This window comes from Peromyscus californicus, unplaced genomic scaffold (genome assembly GCF_007827085.1).
Source record: "Peromyscus californicus insignis strain IS unplaced genomic scaffold, ASM782708v3 Scaffold_4__1_contigs__length_199733344, whole genome shotgun sequence".
In the NCBI taxonomy this organism is placed as follows: domain Eukaryota; kingdom Metazoa; phylum Chordata; class Mammalia; order Rodentia; family Cricetidae; genus Peromyscus; species Peromyscus californicus.
The window spans coordinates 116,881,145-116,888,659 of record NW_026294562.1 but is presented as its reverse complement, the minus strand read 5'-3'; positions in this window follow the sequence as shown (position 1 = coordinate 116,888,659).

Here is a 7,515-nt window from a genome sequence, read left to right as displayed (position 1 = left end):
GGCTAGGGCCTGTTGATGCTGTATTGCTGTTCATTTTGTTGTATATGTTTCTGCCTTGACGTCTGCCCATCTCCTTGTGCTTCGTTACTGGCCTTATCCGCACACTTGGTTCAGCCAGACCAGTGTTCCAAAAGGGAAGTCCGGAGCAAGAAGGGAGCTGGGGGCCGGCCTCTAAGTCTCAGGAAGAGGCTTGGGGCTCAGGCGGATGGGCGTGGGGACAGGGCGTGGAGACTGCAGGGCCTGCCAGGGGTCTTGGAGAAGGGGATCCTTCCCGGTGGGGCTAGCAGGGAACCTGCCCGGTGGCCAGAACCTGGGGCCAAGTTGGGCAGGTCTTCCCTGGAGTGGCTGGTGCCCAGGGATGGGGTCTGGGGCAAGGAAGGGTACTCACCAGTTTTCCAAAAGGGAAGTCCGGAGCAAGATGGGAGCTGGGGGCCGGCCTCTAAGTCTCAGGAAGAGGCTTGGGGCTCAGGCGGATGGGAGTGGGGGCAGGGCGTGGAGACTGCAGGGCCTGCCAGGGGTCTTGGAGAAGGGGATCCTTCCCGGTGGGGCTAGCAGGGAACCTGCCCGGTGGCCAGAACCTGGGGCCAAGTTGGGCAGGTCTTCCCTGGAGTGGCTGGTGCCCAGGGATGGGGTCCGGGGCAAGGAAGGGTACTCACCAGTTTTCCAAAAGGGAAGTCCGGAGCCAAGCCTATGTCTTTTTATAGGTGAATTAAGTCCATTGATATTGAGGGAAATTAATGACCAGTGATTGTTCATTCCTGTTATTTTTTGGTGGTGATGTGTGTGTACTTCTATATGTTGGGGTTTACTGCTGTGGCTTTATCTGTTGCCTGTGTTTTCAAGGGTGTATCTGACTTCCTTAGGTTGGAATTTTCCTTCTAGTGCTTTCTGTAGGGCTGGGTTTGTGGATAAGTATTGTTTAAATATGGCTTTGTCATGGAATGTCTTGTTCACTCCATCTATGGTGATTGAAAGTTTTGCTGGGTATATTAGTCTAGGCTGACATCCATGGTCTCTTAGTGTCTGCATTACATCTGACCAGGTCCTTCTGGCTTTCAAAGTCTCCATTGAGAAATCGGGTGTTATTCTGATGGGTTTGCCTTTATATATCACTTGGCCTTTTTCCTTTGCTGCTCTTAATATTCTTTCTTTATTCTGTATGTTTAGTTGTTTAACTATTATGTGGTGAGGGGACTTTTTTTGGGGGTCTAGTCTGTTTGGTGTTCTATAAGCTTCTTGTATCTTCATAGGCATTTCCTTCTTTAAGTTGGGAAAGTTTTCTTCTATGATCTTGTTGAATATATTTTCTGTGCCCTTGAGTTGGTATTCTTCTCCTTCTTCGACCCCTATTATTCGTAGGTTTGGTCTTTCATAGTGTCCCAAATTTCTTGGACATTTTGGTTCATGACTTTGCTGGCTTTAGTGTTTTCTTTGACTGATGAATGTATTTCTTCTACTGTATCTTCAACACTAGAGATCCTCTCTTCCATCTCTTGCATTCTGTTGATTATAGTTGCATCTGAAGTTCCCAATCATTTACTGAGATTTTCTATTTCCAGCATTCCCTCTGTTTGTGTCTTCTTCATTTTTTCTATTTCCCTTTTCAGGTCTTGGACTGTTTCCTTCATTTGTTTCATTGATTTTTCTTGTTTTTCCTCTCAGTACTTTATTGTTTTCTTCTAGGACTTTATTGATTTCTTCTAATTTGTTTGCCCTTTCCTCTAGTTGTTTACAGCGTTCTTCCCATTTTTTTTCTTTTCCTCTATACAAGCCTCTAGCTTCTTCATGATGTCATTCATAAGGCTGTTTTCTTCTGCTTCTTCCAATTTCTGATGTTCAGGTCTAGGTGTTGGAGGAGGGCTAGGTTCTGGTGATGCTGTATTGCTCTTCATTTTGTTGTATATATTTCTGCCTTGACGTCTGCCCATCTCCTTGTGGTTCGTTCTTGGCCTTATCCGCACACTTGGTTCAGACAGAGCTGACAGATTCAGGAAGTCTCTCTCTTTTGTCCAGATGGGAGCTCTCTTGTCCAAATTGGAAGTCCGGGGCAGGATGGGAGCTCCTCTCTCCTTCTCTCTCCCTCTCTCTCTCCCTTTCTCTTTCCGTCTCTCTCTCTCTCTCTCTCTCTCTCTCTCCAGAAGGGAAGTGCGGGGCAGAATGGGAGCTGGGGGCCGGCCTCTAAGTCTCAGGAAGAGGCTTGGGGCTCAGGTGGATGGGCGTGGGGGCAGGGCGTGTATATTGCAGGGTCTGCCAGGGGTAGTGGAGAAGGGGATCCTTCCAGGTGGGGCTAGAATGGAACCTTCCCAGTGGCCAGAACCTGGGGCCAAGTTGGACAGATCTTCCCCGGAGTGGATGGTGCCCCGGGATAGGGTCCGGGGCAAGCTAGGGCACTCACCTGTGCTCCAAAAGGGAAGTCCGGGGCAAGATGGGAGGTGGGGGCCGGCCTCTAAGTCTCAGGAAGAGGCTTGGGGCTCGGGGCAGATGGGCGTGGGGGCAGGGTGTGGAGACTGCAGGGTCTGCCAGGGGTCTTGGAGAAGGAGATCCTTCCCGGTGGGGCTAGAAGGGAACCTGCCCGGTGGCCAGAACTTGGGACCAAGTTGGGCAGGTCTTCCCTGGAGTGGCTGGTGCCCAGGGATGGGGTCCGGGGCAAGCAAGGGCACTCACCTGTGCTCCAAAAGAGAAGTCCAAGGCAAGAATGGAGGTGGGGGCCGGCCTCTAAGTCTCAGGAAGAGGCTTGGGGCTCAGGCGGATGGGCATGGGGGCAGGGCGTGGAGACTGCAGGGTCTGCCAGGGGTCTTGGACAAGGGGATCCTTCCCGATGGGGCTAGCAGGGAACCTGCCCGGTGGCCTTAACCTGGGACCAAGTTGGGCAGGTCTTCCCCGGAGTGGCTGGTGCCCAGGGATGGTGTCCGGGGCAAGCAAGGGCACTCACCTGTTCTCCAAAAGGGAAGTCCAGGGCAAGATCGGTACTTTGTATTTTAATCATTATGGTTTTGTATTTTTTTGCACAGTGTCTTGGCTATCCTCTTTCCTTTCTTCAGCCCCAAAAGTGCTTCCTGTATTTTCTTTTGGTTTGGTTTGCTAAATACAAGTTTTTTTTTTTTTTTTTTTTTTTTTTTTTTTTTTTTTTTGGTTTTTCGAGACAAGGTTTCTCTGTGTAGCTTTGCGCCTTTCCTGGAACTCACTTGGTAGCCCAGGCTGGCCTCGAACTCACAGAGATCCGCCTGGCTCTGCCTCCCGAGTGCTGGGATTAAAGGCGTGCGCCACCACCGCCCGGCTAAATACAAGTTTTTTCAAGACAGGGTTTCTCTGTGTAGTCCTGCCTGTCCTGGAACTCACTCTGTAGTCTAGGCTCATCTTGGACTCATAGAGACCTGCCTTCCTCTGCCTCTTGAGTGTGGGATTAAACATCACAACTACCAGGAGGATATAAATTTTTAAAGGCTCTCATTACTGTTTCCCTTTCATTTAACTATGGCAGATATTTTTGCTGTGTATATTAGTGTAGGCTGGCTGTCATAGTCTTTTAGGACTCAGGGAAATGCATTGTTCCATACTCTTCTGGCTTTAAACATTTCCATTGAGGAATCACCTCTTATTATTATGTGTTTTCTTCTATATATGACTTATAATTTTCCTTTTGAAGATTTCAATGAACTTTATTTGTTTTGTATACTTTATGTTTTTACTCTGACGTGCCACATAGATTTTTTATTTTATTTTATCTATTTGGTCTTCCATGTGCTCCTTGTGTTTGTATGGGTGTGTCTCTGCTTGGTTTTGGAATGTTTTCTCTGATTCTTGTTGAAGATCTTGTCTATGCCATTGACTTGGGATTCTTTTCTCTCATCTATGCATAAAGTTCTAGGTTATTGTTTTAGCTAGGGTTTCTACTGCTGTGATAAAACTTCATGACCAAAGAGCAAATTGGGTAGTAAAGGGTTTATTAGGCTTATACTTCAGAATTGCTGTTCATCACCAAATTAAGTCAGGACAGGAACTCAAAATAGGGCAGGATCCCTGAAGCAGGAGCTTATGCAAAGACTTTGGAGGGGAGCTGCTTACTGGCTTGCTTCCCCAGACTTGCTCAGCCCACCTTCTTATATAATCCAGGACCAGCAGCCCAGGGATGGTACCACCCACCATGAGCTGAGTCCTCCTTCATTGATAACTAATTGAGAAAATGTCCTACTGTTGGATCTCATTGAGGCATTTCCTCAACTGAGGCTCCTTCCTCTGAGGACTCTAATTTGTGTCAAGTTGACACCTAAAACCAGCTGGTAAAGTTATGTTTTTTCATGTTTTACTACATTTCTTGTTTGTTCTTTTCCTGTGTTTAAATTTTTTCATCTTCTTTGCATATTTGATCTAGATCCTCCACGTAGTCTTCGAATCCTAATATTCTATTTTCACCATTATTCAATCTATCTATTCAACTTTCCTTTGAGTTTTCCAATTGAGTTATTGGGTTTTCAATTAAATCTCCATTTCAGCTTCAGTCCCTTAAATGTTTCTTTCTTCTGTTTCTTGAATTCTGTTTTTATGTCTTGGATTGTCTTCATCAGTTCATCATCCTTATAGTTTTGTCTTCTTGAGCATCAATTGTTTATTCTCACGTTCTTTCTCTTTAATTTTATTGAGCTGTTTCTTTGTGTCTACTCTAAACTCCTCGAATTCACTGATAAAGTTTATGATTGTTCATTTAAATTCTGTGTTCTGGGGTTCATCTAGGTAATTCTCATTGGAAAAATTTCTACAGGAAAAATTTCTAGTAGGTTTTTGACAGAAGATACTGGCTTTGACTTTCATATTGGTACTTCTGCTATAGGATTTGGGAATGTGACTTTCTTTTATTAGTTCTAATTCTATATAGACAGAATATATTGGGGCAGATGATAGAAAGTATGGGAAACTTGGGCCTAGAGTTAGGATATGACTTACATGAAATGAAATCAGGTAGACAGAGAGTACTGGGTTGGTGTACAGGTTGACTCCTTATCTAATCTTGGAACGTATGTGTAGATTTTTCTGGGTGGTAAGGTTAAATACAGTGTGGGAGGCGCCTGTAGGTTGTGGTATGGGTAGAAAGAGTCCTGACAGAAGCCCATAGATTTGTTGTGGCACAGGCAGGTGATGCCAGACTAGGCTGGGGCACTGCTTGTGGGACTGAGACTACATCTGGCCAGTTGGGAGGAAGATCTGGGGGTGAAGGCCAGGAAGACATACCAGAGTAGATTCTAGAGAAGGATGTGGGACATCTGGTCAGTGGAGAGTTGAATGTGGTATAGAAGTTGCTGTGGTGATGGCAGAAGGACAGGTCCTGGAAGACCTTAAAATTGTTTACAGAGCAGGCCAGAATCACCAGACAATGTCATGGCACTTGATTTTAGACCTGGGCTACCAACACTGGGTGAGTTGAGGAAAAGGCATAGATTGGGTGGTTTAGGAAGACTCAATGGGCTAGATTCTGGAGAAGGATTTTGGAGATCTGGATCACTGGAGAGGTTGGATGTGATGCAGAAAGCAACTGTGGGTAGTTCAGGTAATGTATTTCCTGCCAGAAGCCTAGGAATTGGCTGTGGCAGAGTCAGAAGTGCCTAAACTAGATATGGGTATTTAATTTGAGACTGACAAGATCTAGTATAATGGGGAGAAGACCTGAATATGGAGGTTAGGGAGACTCAACAGGATGGATCCAGGGGAAGGACACAATATATTTTGATCATATTCATTTCCCTGGCCAATTTTCTCTCTCTCTAGCAAGAAACAAAGAGGCAAAGCAGCAAAATCCCCAAACAGATCAGAATAAGAAACCCACAAGAAATACACACACACACACACACACACACACACACACACACACACACACACACACACACACACACAGACAAAAAAAAAAGCCCAAACAAAAGTGTGAGACAAAAAGTCTACAAAAATACCATTGTGTGTGTTTTGTGTTGGCAGTCTACTGCTGGGTATGAGGCCTACTCTTAATTGTGGTTAATATACTCAGTAAGATTCAATTGGACTAAACTATTTTTTTCCTTTGAAAGTGGGTGTCAGTTGCAGATATCTTCTTGCTTAGCAGTGGGAGCCCATATACAGTTCTTCCTCTCAGTACTAGGATACAGTCCGGCTTGAATATGTATAGGCCTCGTGCATGCCACCACAGTCTTTGAATTCATATGTGCACCAGTTCTGTTGTGTATGGGAGATTGTTTCCTTGGAGCCATCTACCTTCTCTGGCTCTTACAGTCTTTCTGCTGCCTCTTTTGCATAGCTTCCTGAGCCCCCAGAGGAGAGGGGTCTGATGGATACATCCCATTTAGGAATGAATGTTCCAAAAATCTCTGTCTGCACATTGTTCAGTTGTGGTTCTGTGTTAGTTCTTGAAAGTAGAGGATACTCTGATGATGGATGAATGAGACACCAACTTATGGCTATAGCAGAATGTCACTAGAAAACAGTGTTTACTATGTTACTTCAGCAGAAAAATAGCATTCGGTTTTCCTCTAAGCCCATGGCATATCAAGTCAAGAGTTCATGGCTATTCTAGCAGTGTCATGCACAGGTTCAACCTCATGGAATGGGTCTTAAATCCAATCTGGTAGTGGTTGGTTATTCCAAAATGTTTGTGCCATTATTTCATAGATATATTATGCAAGCAAGTCACCATTGTAGATAGCAGGGTTTGTATCAGAGTTGGTGGTAACTTTGTCTTCTGGTAGCACACAGAGTTTCAGTACCATCACCTCTAGTCAACAGGGGTGAAGTCTCTAGGTCAGCAAGATCTTGACTTCTCCATGTTCAGGGAGCTATGTAAGTATAGTCTTCAGCAATAGGATCTTATTATCAGCCAAGGGTCTTGGAAATAGCTTGAGATCTTTTTGGGTTTTCATGAGGCCCCTTTGGCCAGCTGCTCAATGCCACTAGAGATTTTGCTTGGTGGTGAAAGATGTCTAGTTGGGGCACTGTCTTCCTGTGTTATTTAGTGACTCTATTTAGATTTCTTTCATATATGTATGTATTTTAGGTAGCTTATGTAGTAGTAGGTTTCCATATGACTCTTAACGTTAGTTGCCCCTCCCTATTTTCCCTCTCATTCATTCCCTTCCTTATTTAATCAATCCATTCCAGTCTCTCTTTGTCTCTTCATAATTATATTTTATTTTTCTTATTCTTTATGGGATCCTTCCTTCCCACCTTAATTGATACCTAGCCTCTTTTGTTATGTATCTTGCAGCATGTCTCTCAAAGACTTAAAGGTAGGAGAAAACATACAGTATTTGTCTTTTGGTGTCCAGATTACCTCACTCAGGATGAGTTTTCCTTTCTTCATCCATTGAGCTGCAAATTTCATGATTTCTTTTTTTTAACACCCAAATAATATTCTATTGATGCATGCACTGCATTTTCATCATTCATTCTTCAGTCTTTTCAATTTCTAGCTTTTATAAGTAGGGCAGCAATGAACATGATGGAGCACATGTCTCTGTATTAGGATGTATATTCCTT